The sequence below is a fragment of the Morone saxatilis genome, unplaced genomic scaffold (assembly GCF_004916995.1).
Source record: "Morone saxatilis isolate NCDOM2014 unplaced genomic scaffold, NCSU_SB_2.0 Contig22, whole genome shotgun sequence".
Taxonomy (NCBI): domain Eukaryota; kingdom Metazoa; phylum Chordata; class Actinopteri; family Moronidae; genus Morone; species Morone saxatilis.
The window spans coordinates 10,284,435-10,305,665 of NW_023339785.1; the positions used below are offsets into that span (position 1 = coordinate 10,284,435).

The following is a 21,231-nucleotide window of genomic DNA, read 5'->3' on the forward strand; positions in this document are numbered from 1 at the left end:
CATAACTGGAGTCAATGGAATAATTCTCCGTCTGTAACAGAGCAATGCAGGGGGTGGGGGGTGGTGGGGGTGGGGGTTGTGGTTGAGAGATGATGGGGGGGGCAACAGAGAGAGGTACTTTTAATAATGGAAGCAACCAAAATAATGTTACCAGTAATTGGCTTTCAGTAGAAATGTTATTTTACACAAAGGCCCCGGTGAGCAGACTCGGCTTTCAAAGGGCTGAATCCTATTCTCTTTCAAAGCACACACACAGAGAAGCTGACTGGGAGTTGAGAGCTGAGGAGAGTGCTGCAGTGAGCGCAGCCTCTCTTCTCCTCTTCACCCTCCCCGCTCTCGATCCCTTGCTCCCTCCCCTTCACTGCCGGTCAGCCCACTGTCTTTAAAATGGAGTCATTAGGGCGGACAGACTATCATGCAGACAGAGGGAGAAGAAAAGTTTCCCTTTTTTCTTCTCTGAACTCTTCACTTTTACCATGTTTGAGAAGACATTAATGTAGGAATATTAAATAAATAACTGCAAAAGAAGTAGATGAAATTAAGAGTGTACCAGGGGAATCTTAACTCTGCAATTGCAGATGAAAAGGCGTTCAGAATATGCATACGATAGATCTCTGACCCACATTAGAGAACACAGTTCAAAGGCATCCTACATTTTTTTTTCAACATTTATTTAGCAAGGAGAATGTCTGACGAGTAAGAGCACATGGACAGAGGAGTTAGTGTACACTGAACAGGTAGCCCCTCCTGCGTCTGCCAAGTATCTACTCACACTAGGTAAGATGTCAGAGGGCCAAAGGGTATCAAAGCCTCTCAGAGGACTTTCTCAGTCCTGCGAAAAGCCAGGATACGACCCTTTCGACAATGTTTGATAAGATGCAGGTGTTTTCTGCAGAAAGAAAGCAGAGCCTTCACTTAAAATTCCACAAGCGCAGATACTGTATCCTGATAAGAGCTGCGAGTCAATGGCTGACTTCCGAGGGAAGTCTACAGTACCCATATCAAAGCCCTGTTGAAAAAATAGTCACCCCTATGATAAGAAAGGTTAATGCAGGCACTGGAGCACAATTGCTGATTATCAAGTGGACTACATGTTTGACGCAGGCCTGCTGGTGAGGTAGCAGCCGCCCTGCACAGCTGTCATACATGGTGACCAAACAGATTTGGATTAAAACTCGGTGTGCAACTGTGCGAACACTCCTCTTATTAGATGTTAATGGAGTTGAACATTCTGAACTTTTTCCAGTGTCGCTGTTGAAGTGAAACCACGTTGCTGCGCAGTGAGGACGGGGGGAGCGGAGGAAATGGCAAACATTATAGTCCCAGTCTTCTTGGATCACTTTTGAAATAAATAAATAAATGAATAAATACGGGAATAAAAAAAAAGTGATGCTGGCAGATCACAGCAGCCAATGTGTGGTGTTTACCTCTGGCAAATAGCTCCAATGACCTGTTTGCAGTCTATGAAAAATGCAAGAGCTTGTTAATGCTACCAAATACATGTTCTTGTTTGCTTAGATTCCTGGTATTGATGCCTTATTCTCATGCCTTCAAAGACAACATATATGCTGAGCAGCATTATTATCTGACTGATGCGGACGCTGGTCTTGTGTCTTTGGTTGCTGTAAACTTTAAGGAACTTCTAGTTATCTTTCAATATCCTCAAAAGAGCATAGGTCTACCTTTAATCATTAGGGGATAAGCTGTTGTTTGCCATCCCACCTCCTGTACTGACTGTATAATGAAAAGCAACAATGCAAGGCAGGCCTCTGATTGGGATTTGCTCATTTATGATGCAGTGTGTTTGTGTTGAAGGTTAGCACCATTCCATCTCCTTTTTACCATTTACCCCTAATTAAACTTTAACTCATTACTATAGAGAAGATAATTCAGAAAAAGGAATTTAATTAACATTTTATTATTAGCCCTTAATTTGGAGCACACTATGTTTGTTCTCTTGTATTACCCCTGACTCCTTTTGTTCCTGTTCAGCTTGCCTCCATTAAATATCAAAGGTAACAGTGACAACAAACTAACTCTGATGAATCATTAATTGAAGATTAACACGTATTATTTAATTAATTTACAAATCATGCCACATTTTACAAACGTATATGTGATACTATCTTTTCCTTAAAATAAGGTATGGTTATTATAGATTACATTATAGATTACTACAGTAAACATACTGTATATGCATATGTTTTGAGTTCCACCTGCACTCTACTTTGGTCTCAGTGAACACAAATTAAACTGCCTCATCCTCTACAGTGGCTGCGCATCCAGTGAGAGACTAATGAAAATGCAAGGCATGAGTAACAAGGGGAAAACTTCATTTAAAAGACAAGATAGAAAATTTCTTGTGAATGTCACTCTGGCTGCAGCCTGTAATTGGTTTGGATGGCAGGTTCTGTGTGAGCACGGCCTGAGGAGGAAGGCAGTATGCCCCTGCTCTCAAGCTGTTCCAGTCCAGAAATGGAACTGTACTTTCCATAATGCAATTCTCTATCAGGGTTTTTAAATGGAGCGCTTTTTAGTAGGTACAACCAAAGCACACTCTATTCAACCATTCAGTGTTTTTGCTCATCTTCAACACAGCAGCTGCTCATTAATCAGGGGATTTAGTGGAGATAACCACATTTCCTCTATTCATCAAATTGTCAGTGGAAATAAACAAACACCCAACATATGAGGGCATAACCTTGGGCATTGATGAGTCACTCAAAATTGCCTATTCTGAGGTAGAATCGGATGCATTAGCCCAGGCTTCCTGTAAAGAAATGTAATGTCTGCCCCCACTTTTCTGAACGACCTCAAATTGGAGGACAATAGATCTTGCTGGGAGGTCAAGTTTCAGGCAAGAGGATGAGGACTGCTTAACTACAGCGAGGACGCCACAAATGGCTCCTTAATCAGGTTGGACAATGTGTTGTTGTGATCTGAGCGGCCCCAGTTTGGCGGCCAGAGCCACTCTATCCCCATAATTATTGTTCCGTTTCATCTGGAGGACTGGAGGGAGGAATGTAGTCCCCGGTGTCGCTGGGTGACTGATAGGTAGTGTCAGGATGAGTGGCGAGGGAAGTGGAAAGAGAGTGGAGAGAGAGAGAGAGGGTGAAGATGGGAGGAAATGGGTGAGACTTGACCTGCGGGAGGCTTGCGGTCCAGCTGCTGCAGCCCAGTAGCCTTCCCCTTTTCACCCTTTGCTTCTTTCTCTCCAGTAAAAGCTGAGGCACAGGGACGATGGGCTTGCTTCTCTGCCACAGAGAGGAAAAGCAATCTCCTCGCCTAGTTGCTGCCGTAAGATTTGATTTGCCTTCCTCCCAGCGTGACAATTGGTTCTGTAGTCTGGATGCAAGTGTATTCATTGTGTGGGGGCATGGGGAGCACCAGAGAGAAGAGGAGGGGTGGGGGAGTGAAGACGCCAGTTGTTACACCAGTAAACACCCGACAAGTTCAGCAGATGTCACAGAGATAGGGGAGAAAAAGAGAGAAAAAAATGTCACACAGCTGCCCTACTGTATGTATTATCGAGGCTGATAGCACAGTATAACATTTAAACAGGGAATCAAGCTAGAAGAATATGGACAGATGCAGCCACATGCATTAATAACATTTTTTTTTTTTAAATGGGATGCATGAGATGACGCTATCAGCAAATTGTTTTTTACTTAGGAATTTTCTTTATAGACATAGTTTTCTTTTTCTGGACTAACATGGAACCAGAATATTGCAATTTTGATTAGCAATCTTTGCCAGTCTGTATCTTTGTCTGGAATAATTACCATTTATTAATTTACAAAATTAAACCTTGCTCAAACACAGATTCATTTGTTCAATCTTTTAACATTTGAGATAAACTGTATCTATTAAATGTGACTTAAACTGCTTAAAAATAGAAGGTATTTAAGCAGGGCAGGCTGGGTTGTACAAAAAAACTGAGCATCTAAAAGAAGAAAAATTGATTACAGAAGGGAGTGTTTCATGTCTGTCATGGATGCAACTCTTTAATGTCATCAATTTAGCTGACAAAAAACATCCAGCCACGCTTGCTGTGGACACAAAATGCCACACTAAAATGCAGTTTTAAAATACAGAACAACAGACTAGACAGAATCAATTAAACCTGTCAGATCGAATTTTGCTGCTTCATTCTGCGTTTGAGCAGTCTGAGGTTGTGCCTCAGTCTTCATTTATTGTTGCTGCAGCACGCACACGGACTCCCCTTGGTCCCGGAAGGAAATGTTACACATAATGTGCCTTGTTATTGATATCCCATTGCTAAAGGAAGGGATGAGGAGAAAGAGATCCAGGGGGTTTACAGGGCAAGCCAGCTGCAATTAGAAAATAAAAAGGCTTCATTATCCAGCTAGGTTCGGTTTGTGGTAATGTTAAAAGTGGGTATAAAAAATATTAAGAGCTAGAAGGAAATAGGAGCGAAAACTTTGCCGGATGAAGGATGGTCAGTGTCTCAAACTGCCTGTTTACAGATGCATGTATTCCCCTTGTGTAATTTTGCAGTGCGGATGCAGACGAGTGTGTGTGTGTGTGTGTGTGTGTCTGCGGGTGACTTTCTCATCACTGCGACTATGAAAAGAAATGCTTCACTTTGAGCCTCTTGCACATTCACATTCTTGCACACACAGACTGTCTTTCCGCTTCCCTCCAAAAGCACTGCTCTGACAATCCCTGACTTGCAGGGTTGAGCTGGCGCACGACCACCATGCCTCTGGGTGCAGCACCTCAAAGCAGCTCACATTCAGTGTGTGTGACACCCATGACGAAGACACATACCACCAAGGCACCTGCACTGGGTGGGTTTAGATTTTGTTTAACGTGAGTTTCAGACCCTGTGTTGCTGTAACCTCCCACCACCCTTCTGCCCTCTACCCCGAAGACCATCAAGACCACCATCTTTCTGATTATAGAATTTCCCATAGATCCTCTGCCATCTGCTAGATTATAGATTTCCCTCTTCCTTTATAGAGGGCAGGGCCCCTGAGGGAGGATCAGCGGTAAAAAGGGTGAAAGAGTGCCTGAGGCACAGCCATGGTTGTGGATGAGATTACATTTTCTATTTCTGCCTGCTAAAGGGGGGCTGCTGTGATGAATACAGAGAGTTGTTACCATTTAATATCAACTGGCTTCCCTGCAAACTCAAATTATACACAATCAATTGTGACAGAAGGGTACATGTGTGACAAATAACCTGCCACATTCTCTGCATCATTTCACTTCATCACCCATCAATTCACCCCAAACCCAGTGGCCCATTTGGGAATCAATCATGTTATGAAAGTGAGTGATTCTGTGGAGAAAAGGTTTCTAAAAGCTTCCTGGCTGCGCTGTAGCTTGTACATTCCCACAGTCATTGTGACTGTCAGTGAAAAAAGTGAATTAAATGCCTTCATGAGGTCACTTGTGTTCTTGACCACATGTATTTAGTGTTGAGTATTGTTTGAGCAAACTAAATGACAGCTTCTCTGAAACACAATGAAACAGATACGTAAACACAACACCACTTCCTGCTAGCATTTCCTTCTCATTTTTCTTGCCTTTCCGTGTGAAACTGAACAAATATTTGCTCATTCTGAGCAAAACAATCACCCCGGTGCCCTAGTAAAGTGAGGAAAAAGGCCAAAATGCCACATCTATTGCTTGTTCCACCTGTGTCTCACCCCCACATAGGAAACTGCAGATAGTGCGGCTGTCTTTTATTCTCAAACAGAGACAATAGTCCAGACCAGTCTCCATGTCACTCAGGCCTACAGGCTCCACACAAGTCCAGTTAGTAGAGATGTGATTAATTATACATACATTGATAGAAACAACATTCATTATTCATGAGCTTCTCAACGTCAAAGCTATTTCCCTCCCATTCAGCATGATGAAAAGATTTTAAATAATAGGCCCCCTTTGCAGACGTCTGCATTCCAGCGGAGTCGGCTGACGCTAAAGAGGCTTAAGTCAGAGCTGTTGTCTTACTATGGAATCACTGCTCTGGACCAACATGTTTCAAACTGTTGGTGGCGTGTGGGTTCCGGGGTCGGTGTTTTTGTTTTGTCTTTGTCTTAAGAGACAAGGCTGGTGCTTTTAAGCCTTTCAGATGGAGTTATAGTATCTACTTGGAATGAATAGGGGTCTACGAGGCACAGAAGGCTTTATATGAAGTTTTTTTTTTTAACACCTGTTCAGGTCTGCATGTGTTTTCAGACGTATTCCATCTCAAAGTCTGAAAGAAAACCCAAGCATCTCTATAAGATTACGATTCATGGTTTTACATAGTAAAACAGGGAAGTGGGGTGGAGGGGGTTACTTGACTATCTTTTATTATGACGCTTTTTCCTAAAAGAAATCGGCTTACTTTTCTTAAAGCCTAATCAAACTCAAATGGCAGGAACTTCCCCTTTAGGCGAGTCTTGAGGGATTTTCTTTAATTTGGATGTCAGACTGAAAAGTTTTCACACTCCTCTCATCCAAAAATCCATTAATGTGTGTATGGCGCCACACGAGAGAGATAGGTGGTGATTTTTTTTAAAACGGCTCCGGAAATGTTGAGGGCAACATTTAATCCAGGTAGACTTTGTGGTTTCTGCACCCTCTGGGAATAAGCACTACAAGCACATGTTTTTAGCAGTCATTTAATCTGAGTGAGAGAATTACTAGATAGCATTTTCTCTTCTCAGTTGTGCCCTATATTAGCCAGTGTTGAGGGGGAGGGGGGGCACTCTAAATGAGTGCACGAGGAATTCCCAAAGGTTTCTCCCACCTCCCCTGGGCTGGACCATAAAAATAAACATTCAGAAACACTGCAGATTATGTAAACACGGTCCCCTTAAATGCTTACATCAGAGCTGTGACTGAATAAACAGCATAAGTTTGAGTCACTTTTGAAATCAGTAAACTTAGAATTAATTTTTGATTAACTCAATACACACGAGGACGGCGGAAATGAGAAATCTGTGTATCTGCGAGGAGAGCTGATCAACTTGCACTCTACAGCACGGTGGAGCGTGCTTTAACGATGGCTGCCAGTCACATCGGTGCTGCTGTAGTCTCTCTGTCTGCCTCTCCTTCTCCCTCCCTTGCTCCATTTCTCTTGCTCACTGTGACAAGGCATCTTTCCAGACATTTTAGTTGGATGGAGATTTGCAGCAGCTCATTACAGACTGGGAGGCTCTGTGAGCGGATGCAGTCACTCGGAGATGGATTGAGTGGGTCTGTTTATTGACATGCCTTAATCTGACACTGGGTAAAGGGAATGAGTCACCGCCTCCAGACACACTACCACATCACAGCCACTCCAGCAAATAGGGAGGCAGCACCCAGGATACAAGTGGAACTTCATCAGTGCTCATTAATCCAACTACCCCAGGCCACTCGCTCAAACAAACCATGTTTACACTGCGTGTTGGCTGGATGGAGGGGTGATGGAGCTTTTCAAAGGGCATGTGTGCAGGTGCTCAGATCCTCAATGCACACACACATACAAACATGTACTCCAGCTCATCAAAAAGCCACCCACCCTCCAAGCCCACAACCCCCCAAAACAGAATATCTGTGTACACCAGCTGCTAAAACTCAGTTGATGCAGAGCTGGTGCTCAGATCAGGGGTGGACAGTCAGGCTTGATGCCAAAGTATGTATCATAGAAAGGGGCTTTTTATTAAACAGATGGGCACAAGAGATATTTTAGGTCGCGTCACAACAAAGCTACTCCTATCAGTGATTGAACTATGGAAGCCTAGTTAGCTTTTCTGATCCTGTTTGCTGGTGCTTCAACGTGAAGCACATCTGCTGGTAATATTTGGGATGGTCTTTCTAGGCAGCTGTCAGCACCGGGATTGACAGCAGAGTATTAGCTGCTTGCACATCACCACCGCATCTGTAAATCCAGCTTGTTAACAGGATTGTGACAGGCTGCCATCAGGGCATAGGCAGAACAAAACAACATCCAACGCTTCGTGGTCCGACGCTAGTGTTTGTTTTACATTACACTGCTGTTTAGTATATTGTCTGAGAGATGTGAACATGTGAATCCTCTATATTTTACATTTAACTGTCAATTTAAAAAAATCCAGACCATGAAATGTGTGTGTGAAATGTTTAAGCCAGTCACAAACAAAAATAAATCTTTTTTGAAGAAAAGCACACAGGCAAAACAAGCAAAACGGAATAAACACCGTCAGAGTCAGAAAGGGAAGAATGCAACAGAGTCTGACAGTGAAACACACGTGTTCATACACAAACACACACATGCAGTCGCAGTGGGGCAGACAGTCGGAGCGGGGCCTGCTGTCGTCTCCGTCAGGGACTGGGAGCCTAGCAGCTTGAGAGCAGGGCCAGTGGAGAGGGGGCCAGATGCAGTGGGCTTGACCCACTCATTCGTGAGGGAGGGGGTGGTGTTTCAGCAGCTGAAACACACAGGGATTAGCCGCACTGACTTCATTCAATTTAATTTAATTTGTATTAGGGCCGTCTTTGGGGGCAAACATCGTTTTTCACTGCGGGGGGATATACGGGGTCACAGAAAACAGCAACAGACGGTGGATCTCTGCCTCCTACCCTTGCAGTGGATCCACAGGGGAAGGCGAGGCACTGTATTCCCAGCCCTCAGGCACACACAGACACACACACAAAGAGGGACACACTCAAGCAGATATCATGTTTCCTCCTAATTATGTCTATATTATGAAGTCAAATCTATCCCATTGAAATGCATCTTAGACCCCGCATCCACCTTTCCACAGCTTGATTTCTTGAAATGAATACCTTGAATCCTTTTGTTCTGCCACCATAAACAACATGTAGTAATTTTCTGTGCTTATCAAAGCTCTGCTCTGTGCACTTGTGCGTCTGTGTTTGTGTGTGCGTGTTGCAAACACACACACACTAAGCTGTTATCTACCAACAACATATCTTAGGGGTGGATGTTTATCTGTGCTGATGCAGATTGGAGTTCTCTTTGTCTCAGTGCAGTGGTACATAATATTATTTGTCTTTTTTTTTTTTTTTCACCCTGTTTATTTCTCCTAGGCTGATATAGTTTGATATCATATAGTGGAGAAATCCTTTTAGTTACTGCCGGGCGTCTAATGTGCTTTTTACTTGTAATCTGAGAATTTAATAAATGAAAAGGAGAGGAAAAAAATCTGTACACAATCGAATAATTCAACTCCCCATTGTATTCCGTGGAACATGACTTAGCAGCAGAGGAAGAAAACAACTGCAGTGAGTGAGTGAGTACCAAACATGCCTCCTCACAATTTACTATAGCTCTGTGGAAAAATATGGCAGCGATCAGCCATGAAGTCGACTGTAGCTAAAGCCTGCGGTCAAATGAAAGCTTCCTTTCTGTGCAGGTGACATAGGCTGGGAAAAAGCTAATGTACCATGCACTGGGAAAAGCATTTTTATTACAAAAACATCCAGAAAAAAAAATGAGGGAAAAAAAAAAAAAACGTGTGAGCAGTAAAAGCGTTGCTTTGTCTCTTCTAGACAGTATTGCTGGAGCCTGTACAAGACTATCAGGCGCTCACTAGCAATCGGTTTTTTTCCCTCTCTCCCTCAGCCCCAATCAAAAGATGTTACTGTGTAAAATGTCAGAGAAAAAAGAGGCAAGAGAAGTAATCTTCTTCTCCTTTTTGATCGCAAGTGGAATAATTGGAACCCTCTTAGGCTCATTACATGAGTTGCCCGCCAGCCAAAAGACGGCTCCAACTGCCCCTCTTCATTCATGTTGGAGCTTTGAAAAATATTGCTTCCTCTAGTAACAACTCTTTATGAGATGCAATGACTAGAGGTCCTGGTACCTACACTAACGGGTAATCCCACAGTGCCTTTGAAAATATATCTTTCAACTACCACTGTCAAACATCAATTCAGAGCAATGGGAAGGAAACAGCAACAATCTGGCTGGGTAATAATGTCATTATGCATATTGCACAGTGCTCTTTTTTGCAATGCCGTTCTTCTCAATTACGTAAGATATTGCATATGTGTAGTGAGTTCTCGGATCTCTATTACTAATAACCTGGTCTTCATTGTTATTACAACTATGCTTGTAATTATTGTGACTCTAATTACTATTACTGTATTACCCAAATTAACCTTATTCTGGGCTTAGATCACCCGCACTGATGGTAGCCAAGACATGTCTATGAAGAATGGCACCAATGTCCCTTCAGATAAATCCAGTATAATTAGCTGTGTGCCTTACAGGGCCTGTGTGATGGTAATAATTAGAGCTACTGTAGCAAAGGTCATGCAAAACAATTTAGAGAGGATGCTGGCTGCATGGGTAATAGGAAGAGAGGGGGGGAGGGGTGACAAGAGGAGTGGAGAGCTCGGATGAACGTGGAGACTGTTTCTCCTTTTCCATCTTTCAGTGATGGAAGACGTATGGTTGTTACTTTACCTCTGCACTTGGTTCATTTTTTAACCAATGCTCTCAAAATAATAGAAATTGAAGCCCTATTTTAATGGCAAGTAGACTCCTGGCTAACGTAGTTTAAATGGATCCATGATTAGATTTGAGGAAAGTGCTACAGGGTGTATCTGTGAACTGGTATCAGCTGAAATCGATTCGCAGCCTTTGAGGTGTGATAGTTGCCCCGTTACCCTGTTGTTACATCTGTTCATTAGCTTGAGTTTAATGTACTTGTGCTTACCCTTAGTTATCATTATTAATTGTGAGAGAGAAAGAGAGACAGAGACAGAGAGCGAGAGATGTGTTACTTCACCCAAGTGCACAGGTTAATGAGCAGAGTCAAAAATGTTGACACTGAAGTAAACAAGTACTCACACACTGAGGTACTTCTATTTCTACAATTCCCCCATGTGGCTTGGCTCTCTGTGTAACTCCCAGACTGCTCCTAAGCTGAGAGCTCAGGGTTCACAGCCTGTATCCACCAGGAATTCGCTCCACTCCCTCACCTCGCCGCCATCACACCCCGATGAGATAAGTAACAGCATTGCGATCAAATATAGCATCTCAAACAACACATATGCCTTGGTGTGCTAGATTGGTCTCTATTCCCTGTCTATCTCTACTCCCCGACGCCCCCCGCCCAACTCCTAACAACACTTCATTAGCAGTGATACAAACAGCCCTAAACTCGTAGCAGCACACCTTTTCTATAGCTACTGTCTAAGTTTGTCAATATCACCTGGGCTATATAAAGTCTGTTTGCATGTCTTTGATTATTTATGACAAATGAAGTACTTTACATTACTGCAAATCCATTGTTTTTGTTTTAGATTTCTGAATGTGTGGCAACTCTGCAGAGAGTAAGATGTGAAGATTGATACCATTCATATCTGAGCCAGCAGACAGTTGCGTAAAGACTTCAAACACAGCTAGCCAAAAAGCTACAAGCATGTATAAAGCTTAGTAATAAACATGTTATGGAGATATATTGTGTTACAAGCCAAACTATTTATTGCCCGAGAACAGCACAACAACAAATTGTCAAACTATTCCTTTAAATAAATAAATGGAGGCAAATGTTTGTATTAGCACCACTGGCATGGACTATTTTTATTTTATGAAAATTGATGAACATGGAGATAATGTTAAATATAGGCAAATTGCAAGTTTCTGTCATTGTAGCTTTGATCAGTTAATATTTGACAGATGATTCCTGATACCCCCAAAAGGTCTTAAATCCACTTTTTTTTTTTACTGCAACAAAGGCTGGAGCCATTGTGTCAAAGAGTTAATAAATGTCTGTATGAAAATGATTAAAGGCACTGCTCTCATAAACTGCTGGACATCTGATTTAGCTGCTTTATTCAGTTAGACTCTGCTAACTTACTGATGAAAATCACTGGGGTGGGAGTGGAGGCATATGCTAAGATCCATATGGCTTTGTGGCTTTGAGGGTTTAAAAACTGTAAATTGTGATTATCATTGATCTCAGTCGTCAGATGCCTAATCTCTTTGACTCATATCCATACTGGCCACATTGGGTGACGATGAAATGTCCTCCCCCACATCTCAAGTCCCAAACAAGTGTTGAGGGAAGCAGTGATAAGCAGGTCCTTATCCTTTTAAAGACACTCCCGTAATCCAACAGGGATGTGGGGAGGGAGGGGGCTTCAGATTTACGGGATTTAGTCTGGATTATAGCTAGTCCTCCAAATTAAACCAAAAGTCAGCTTTCTGCAGTTGCTCATGCAAGCTGGCGACTGGCTTGTTACCAGCGCTACTAACAAGGAAAAAACGATGGAGGTCTATAATTAGAAAATGCTCTCATTCAGCCACCAGGCGAACAAACATGGGTAATGCAGTAGCGAAACTCAACCTGTCCTCACCTAAACAGTGTATTCTGCCTTTCTCTCCCCTTTCTCTCCCCTTTCACTTCCCAGCTGACCTCCTGTGACAACAATCAAAATGTCTTCCGTGCTTTGTACCTGACTCCTGTTGCCAACCAGCTTAGCCACAGACAAGCTCCTCAGACAGGGCAAGGCTGCTCTGTCCCCATAGATGCTGCTTCCCACAGCAAAACAAGGCCAAATCTGGAGCTTAGAGGCTAAAATAATCATTACTGGGTAGCGAACAAATGAAAAGTCAGAACATCACTCCCATGTCTGTACTTCCCCCACCACCCTTGGTATTTTGCTGTCCTATCGCATACTAACAAAAAGGGGGCAGCCACACATTTGCATTTAGGATGGACAACATTTTGGCCTGATAATGCAAACTGAGGAAAACAAAGCTAAGACTGGATTCTGGAATTTGTTCTAGAAAAATATACAGTTTTGCAAGAAGAAATTAAATTAATAGTTCAACTTTTGGGGAAATAAACTTTCCTTTTTTGCTAAGAGTTAGAAAGAAGATTGACACCATATATATATGTATGCACTAAATATGAGGCTGGATCCAGGTGATGGTTAGCTTAGCTTAGCATGAAGACTAAAATAGAAGTCTATTATTATGTAACTCTCTACAAGAAAGCCAGTAAGTGCAATAATAATACAGAAATATACCATTAAAAGTTATACTTTTTTCTATTATGAACCTAATACAAGTTCTTTTAGGGGAATATTTTGGGAAGCTAACTGTTTTCCCCCGCTTGCAGTGTTTGTACTAAGCTAGGCTAAACACGTCACTGAGCAATCTTCTCATCTAAGTATTGTGAAGAAAACAAATGTGTTAATTTCCTACATTTAATATTTCCTTATAATAGTTTATATGATTTATTAATATATATTTAATGTTCCCATGTGTCCATGCGTGTATCACCTATGTCGACGCATTAACAGTCCTTGAACTAGATGAGGGCACTCAAACTCAGCTCCATAGTGGCTGTGACAGAGGAGCCAACCTCTGTTATTATTAAAGCAGAAAGGTTATACGCAGCCAAGTATATAAGTATATATATAAGTATATATATATATATATATATATGTGTGGCCTTCCCTTCTCACTAGCTCCCCATAAGACTGAACTGGGAACAGCTCTGAAATAGAGAAAAGGTACAGGAGAGTAATCTTGAACTAAGGAGGTTACTGGGGAAAGAACTGCACTCAGAGCAGTCTGACAGAGGCCAAGTGTTTTTCATTCATTAACTTGGCCGCCTATGCTTTAGTATGTCAAACGGTGGACGTGAGCTGAGAGTCAAAACTGACATCCCATTGTGCTCCACAGCCAGACACTGACTGAACCCTGAATATTGTTTTCTGATGCCATAAGAGAGCACAAAGAGGCGGGTGAAGTTGTTATCAATTCCCTTGCAAGGCAATCATAACTATTATCATTAGTAGTGTTTTCATCCTTCGAGCTCAGCCCAGAGTAGATCTCTAATCTATTCCCCGGCACACATTCTTGTCTTTCCAACTTGACCTGGTATCACTCGAGCAAAGAAATGGTTTCCCGCCTCCCTAGAAACTAGATATGGCCATAAATAACAGGCATGGGCCCTTTCTGAAAAGCCCTAATCCCAGGAAAACAAACCTGTGCGAAGCAGGCCCACCTGAATTGCTTTCAGGAAAACTAGATAATCAAAATGCAAAACAGCTTTGATAGAAAAATGAGCCGACTTCTAACAACAAATCCCCTACACCTAACATCAGCAAATTCTCCTCCTGAACTTTTATTTGTATGCTGTGTTTGGGTTTTTAATGTAATCACACTGCATACGGTGCTCCATCAATGAGCTATTCTGATTTATGTCAGCCTGAATCAGACTGACTGCTTAGAGCTTTACAGACATCATGAATGAGAAAAGGAGCCACACACTGAACACATTAGGGGTCCCACCATCTCCTCAGACAGGGGGACAATGGGTAGGGGAGCGGAGATAAAGGAGGGGGATAACAGGGGTGAAGAAATGGTTGACGCTGATCGGGCAGAGAAAAAAGGGGGAGGATGGGAGAAAAGAAAAGAAGAGGCCCAAGACACTGGCCACACAGGGCAAAGGGAACGCGAGGGCTCTGAGAGGCCTATACTCGGTCATAGCCCATTAGGCTGGCTTGGTGAAAATGCTACAGCTCATTACATGCTCTGCCTCTGTTCTGTGGATGAACAATGCACAATTACGCTTCCCTGCTGCTCCTCAGCCATATACTGCTGCATGCCTCTGAGGCGGCCGATATTGCTGCTATAGTGGCTCGCCTGCCAAGAGCCTCTGTGCTCATCAAACATCCCATACATGCGCTCCCTAATGCGCATCCAGGTTTATGTCTAGAAACAAAAGCAAGTATGAATTTTGCTGAAATGAAAGGAGTGGAGAAACAGGAAAGGCTGCTTCACCACTGGAGCAAACAAAACAACGGTATAATGCAGCATTTGTGTGTAGTACAATCATTTGCTCCCTTTTGTCTGCTCTGTTTATGATATTTTTTAAAAAGGTAGACATGTGACAAAGGGATAATAGTTTTGTTTCCGGATGAATTAAGTTTCACTCAATGTTACAATTACTGTAAAGCCAAGTGCAGTGCTAACATACAGATATAACAAAAATAAAGCAGACAATACTGGAAGTATCGTGACAATATCTGCAATGCAGTGAATAACTAAACTCAGGATTCATCTATCCACCAGCAAATTGGTTCCCTTCAAGTCTTCCTGCTTTTTATGCAATTATGCATGCAGTAGTTGACATTTAATCTGATGGGGGAAATGCTAACTAACATCCTCCTGCTCCCTCTTTGTTTTAGGAAAAAAACAGGACACTTGGAAAGGTCATTCTTCCCTGGTGTCAGAGCTGGCTGCTTGGAAAAGTTTCCGTTCACAGCGAGTATTGTTATTATGTTTCACAGAATCCCTACCCCCATTCCCCTCTGTCATTCAAAAAGCACAGCATCAGCACTCGGGAGAAAGCCCTGGGAACTCTCTTAACAATGTGGCAACAAGTCTGGTAACCTGCAGTTCAACTTAGACAGGACAATAAAAAAAATACTGATATCTGTGAATTTTAATTAATACCTTTTCTCTCTGCACATTTGGAAGAAATTAGTTTTTTTGGTGCACTCAAATCATAATGGTCATTATTAGGGAATTGTAATTACTTTTTTCTCACTTGGTTCACTCAGTGAAAAACGCTCTGGTTTTGTTGTGCCACAACAGATCTGAAAAAAAAAGAAAAGAGAAAATATATTTCCCCCCCAAAGACCCTGCAAGTCCCTTGTTATTTCTGCAAGGAGGGACAAATATATTGAAAGAGTGTCAATGTTTACTTACAGTGCATGCCAACACACATTGTACAAATGCTTTTGTTTTAATATTTTTAAGCCAGTGGGACAGAAGTGGGCACATTCCTCTGGACATACACTGGATATGACAGAGCAAATGGTATTGTGAGCTTCCATGGTAAATAGATTTCACTCTTGGCCAAAACAAGCCTTAAGGTTTGTGTTTTTAAATATGTAAGCTGACCTTTTCTACGCTATATTATTGTAACTACAGGCCTTTCCAACCGCAAGCCACAAAATCTGCATTAATGAGAGATCCTGGAGCCTTCCATCGACATAAGTTTTCCTGACACTAATAAACTAATGTATTTTATTAGTTTTCCTTAAAACTCACCTTAGTTTTGTTTAACACTGAAAACTACTTTGACACTCACATTTTTCAAGAAAATGTGTGAAAGGCCGAGGCTATGATCGCTGCAAACACACCTTAATAAATAATTTTTTCTTGATGGTAGACACGTGAACTGCTGCTATGTAGGGACTTGAGAGTCAAACGGTTTCCATGAAAGAAAACAGAATGCGGCATATTTGTGTCAGAGTTTAATTTGAGAAGTAAAAAAAAAAACACAACGCCGCAGGAAACTCATTTAAATGGGTAATTACGTCCACGCAGCATTGCTTGCAGGGCTTAACAAGGTGCGTAATGATGTCCCCTTCCCCAGCGATAAACATCATCACTATGTCCATTTCCTTCACTCCATTTAGCCGTCTCTCATTTACGTGAGGACCCATCAACACAATGCCATTATACCCCTTTTCTACATTTACGTACAAGTCCAGGAAATATAATGTAATTGTTGGACAATTAATGACATGTGCCTGTCTTTGGCTTCACAAAAATCCCCTCTCTTTGATGTTCAAGTTAATTTTAACTCTGTCCAGGTGTTAGAGCTTTTAAAGTAATTTAAAATATATTTTCCTTTTCAGTGATGTTGTGTTGAACCAAGCAAAATTATCTCAAAAGATGGATACATTATTAAGTTGACTAGTACCATTTGAAATTACTTTTTTATTTGAAGTAACTGTGTGCTTGATGCATGAATGCATAAAACAACTTTAAAAGGTCTCTTGTAGCATATTTAGTTTGCTGATGTTATCAAGATTGAAATTTGATGATTTTATCCTGGACTGTTCAAGAAAATAGAGTTGGTGCAAAACTCAAAACTTATTCTCAAACCACTATCTCTTGTTAATACCACCTTCCATGTTTGCAGGTACACTGAAACAATCATAATATTTGTTTTTCCAGGGGAAAAAAGGCATCTTGTCCTAACAATAGAAGCGTGAGATTATTGCTTTCTGTAGAGATTGATATAGTTTGTGCAATAAAATCTCTTCCTCATCCTCATCCTAATACTACATTTTACAGAGAGAAATAACATGTTTCAGGCAGTAGCAATACAGGTTGAGTAAAATCATTGCCATTTCTATAAATAGGTTTCTCTCCCCTCCCCTGTTCCCTTCTGTCTCTCCTCGTTTTCTAGGCCTTGCCGTCTCTCTACAGTATTACTCCTCTGTATGCGTCGCACCAGTCACATGCAGTTAAACACACATACAGTGACATGTGTACATCAGGCGCCGTCACTCATGTGTTTTGACTTTTAAGCTCTTTGGCTGGATGCTCTGATCCCGACGAGAGGGTGGCAACCCGGCGGGCCTGGATGCTTCTGACTGGTTGCCTGGGGTTGTTATGTCATTTCATTGTACCTCTGCAACATCAAGAATGACATGCAGTGATGGGGTGTTGCGGGTTGGGGTCAAGGCTATAAAAATCCAGCCGAGTGTAAAACTAGCACTGCTTGTGCATGAAGTGAAAACCATCTTGTTGAGTAATGTCACAAAATCACCCCACAGCTTCAACAGTTTTGTGTGTTAAACACGGTGGGAGGAGTTAGCCGAGGGATGTAATAAGAGGGCGACGAGCACTCACAGTTACAGTGTTAATTTATTTCTGACAGACAAGGCTTTATTTCACCTTTATAAACACTGACACTTGAAAGGCAGAGCATTTCTGAAGTCTATGCCTTACAAATAACCTCTCTAAATAATTAACAGGCTCATCTGCCACTCAATCAGTGCGCACCTGAAGCTTCTGGAGATGAAAAGATTCTTTCTCAAATCCTTTGAAAGGAGGAGACTTTAAAGAATGCAACATACGCCTCCCACTCCCCCAACACATCACAAATAAATAAATAAATAAAAACAGTGACTTTTAAGATCAAGCAGTTATGTATACCTTCACTTTAGTTATTGCACAATATCTGTATAACTGTTGTTGTTGTTTCTTTTCCAATGACTGACAAACTGTTCAAATAGGTTATGCACCATCAGAGAATCTGTTTTTTTTTTCCAGAAAGCTTTTCAACAAAACATTGTCTGTATGTCCTTTAGCTTCTTGTGCTGTCTACTGAATTTAGAATAATTAAAGGCATCACTCAATCACTTTTATTTTCTTAAATTGTCTTGTTCCCTGGGAACATTATATGTTGTCGTATGTTAAAATGACATTTTTTTTGTTTCTTTCATTTACGTGATCACAATCTTCATTTAAATGCATAGACCATGACTGACGACACTTTTGAATTAGCTTTGCTGAACACGTCAGACTCATTCACTTCTTTTCAATTCCCAATGGCATTGAAAACTGAATACAAAGCCGACAGTGAGATACTGCAAAACTAAACTCAAACTTCCAGACAGTGTCAACAACGTGAGAGCAGCTGAAACAAGACGAGAGACACCGAGTTTTACCTCCTCCTTGTGCTTCTCTCCTTTCCATGTTGTCCCAATTACACTTTCAACCAACTGTTGATGTTCTCTACTTTCTGTCAATCACGGCATGTTCAAGTCAACAAACAAAAGCTAAATGATTCTGCCAGTCTGTAAAGATAAAATGAAAATCAAGCTTGAATTCCCACTTAGGATCTGCACTATACTCTTGACTAACAAAGACTGTTTTTTACATTTAAATTGAAAAGCTGCTAAGATGAGGAGAAAATATATATTTATATTTTATATTTCATAAACTGTAAAACGGCCTGCACTGAGAGAAAAACAGCTAAGAACTGCAGTAAATATCAAAACTTTCCATTAACACCAGAACTAGTCCTATAAAATCTAACACTAAAAACCAAAAACTATTAAGGAAATCTTTTTAGAAACATTTCTATCCAAGAATATCTTAAACACCAGAGAACAATGACAATCAAAACAACATGAGTACTTTAAATGCACAACCACAACACTGTTTGATCATCGAACATGCTGGATTATGCCTCTCATTCCTCCTTCTACGAGATTTCAGAGTTGGTCATAATGTTGAAAATGATAATGTCACGGCACATATTTCAAATAAATGTGACACTCCATAAGAAATATTGTGTGTGTGTGTGTGTATTCATGAGTATGTGTGGGAGGAGATTGGCAGTTTCAACAGATGTGTAGTATGCGCTGACAGCATGACATCTACTTTGCATGCTCAATATGACACGTTTGAATGCTCCCATGCATATTGTCCTGATGTGAAGTGATAGCGAGGGATGTGCAGCCTCCCTGGAACCACTCCCTGTTGTCTCTCCTACATCAATATCCAAACGTCTTCCTTACTAACAGGCGAAAACAGCAAGACTGGCACAATGAGATACCTTGTCACTTGTTTTGTTTCAATTTTCATTTTCTTATTTAGGTTCCTTTGATAGTCTGCGAGAACGCAACAAACAAACACAAAACGAACATCCATTTCTCTTTTGTCAGAATATGAACCTGACAATGTGGCATAGAGTTTTACAAGGGACTTATGTAGCTGCAGTATCTTTAAGGAAAACAGGGCAGGGAGCATCTAGAGGAAGATTGCATCGATTATCAATTAACTAAACTTGTAAAGCGCACTCTCCACCAAACCCTGAAGATTTTACACCATGTAGTCCAGCCTCCTTTTTAATTATAATTCATTTATCACCTTTTTTCTGACTCATTTATCATTCGTATGAAAGAAAAATCTGCAATCTCTTACCTGAATGAGGCTAATCAATAAAGTAAGATAACTTATTTTCCTGCCATGCTCATTATCTGGAATCACAGGTGTGAGAAGCCGTAGTACACATTACAAATTCAAAAACACATTCTAGCCAAAGGCCATTCCTTTACTGTATAATTGTCTCCCCCACCAAGTGATTCACTATAATTAAGCCATGGAAGACAGCTCTATTCTCCTGTGAGCGTTCATATTAGTGCTACCACAGGCAGGTCTAACAAACATCTCACAGCTGATGCTTTTCAAAACAATGGACAGCGTTGTTCAGGGAGGTATATACTGGTACACATTCTCACAAGGGAGAATACAATATACACAATGCAATTGCAGGTATGAGGCCTTTGGGGAGACCTGTCACTGTTATCTTGGCCAAGTCTGCTGTGTTTGCGTGTGCCTGTGTGTGTGTGTGCGCGCCAGCGTGCTGCTTTGTCTGAAGCAGGAAAAGCTCGACTCCAGCTGCTCTGACATGAGCGTCCTGTTCACTGCCCCACATAAACTAACAATGGAGGAGAACTTTGCGTCTATCAGAAACAGAATTTACAAACAGACACAAGCTCATATCCTCTTTACCTCCATTAGCAAACCTAATCTGACCTCGTATCCACATTCGGATGCCTATGATCATTTTAATCTACAGTGTTTGGAAAATAAACAAACACAGAGACATCATTGTGCCCTGGTGTAAAAACAAAAAGCTCTTCCGCCGAGGATAAATGAATCATGGATAATTATGAGGTTGCCCTCAGGATGAAAACAATTTTTTGGGGACAAAGCAGCCTTAGTAATCACAACAGTGCAGCCACTCGTGTGTCCTAGCCAGTCAATGGGATATGGGTTGAGGACTTGTGGAGTCAAGTGGTTTCAAGCCCAAGCTTGCTCATTGTAACAAAGCAATTATCAGTCATTTCACTGCTGTTTGTTTGTGCTATAAATGGCATTGTAATTATACTGAAAACATTTTTTATTTAAGAGCAACATTTGTACATACTGTAGGGCTTCTGTCTCTAGCAAATGTCACAATAGGGAGGAAAGAAAACAATGACAACTGTTGTTGCACTGGGGTTTACTCTGTTGGAGGGTAAGGCGTGCTCTCGGTCCCGCTAGTTCTTGCTTACTTTCTCAATCACACACACACACATGTTCTCTTTTCTCAGTCCAAGGGAAAATATGCAAAGACCGGGTCAAAGAGATGTTTGTCAACATCATGTGCAAGGCGGAGAGCGATGGAAGCTGCATGCTAAACAAGCCCAACCTCTATCAAGCCAATCAACTGCCTCTAAGAAAAGGAGAAAACGTGTTCGGGGCTCAGACACCTGGCACTAAGACTCAATCACCCTCACTCCCTTCTTCCCTTCTTATCCCTCTATCTGCCCTCACACAGCTCTATGAAGACAACTCCAAGCTTTGCATATGGAATCATCAAAATCAATCTTCAACCCTATTTGTCTCCCTCTCCACTTTTTCATTAGCTGAAACAAATAAAGGCTCTACTAATCCTGCGGCAA

At 41.5% G+C, this 21,231-nt stretch overlaps 1 protein-coding gene across 2 annotated transcripts in view; it reads right to left on the minus strand.

The window, feature by feature from the left end:
* Window positions 1-21,231, minus strand: part of pcdh19 (protocadherin 19) — a 53,869-nt gene that overhangs the window by 24,685 nt on the left and 7,953 nt on the right. The gene's annotated exons all lie outside the window — the stretch shown is intronic.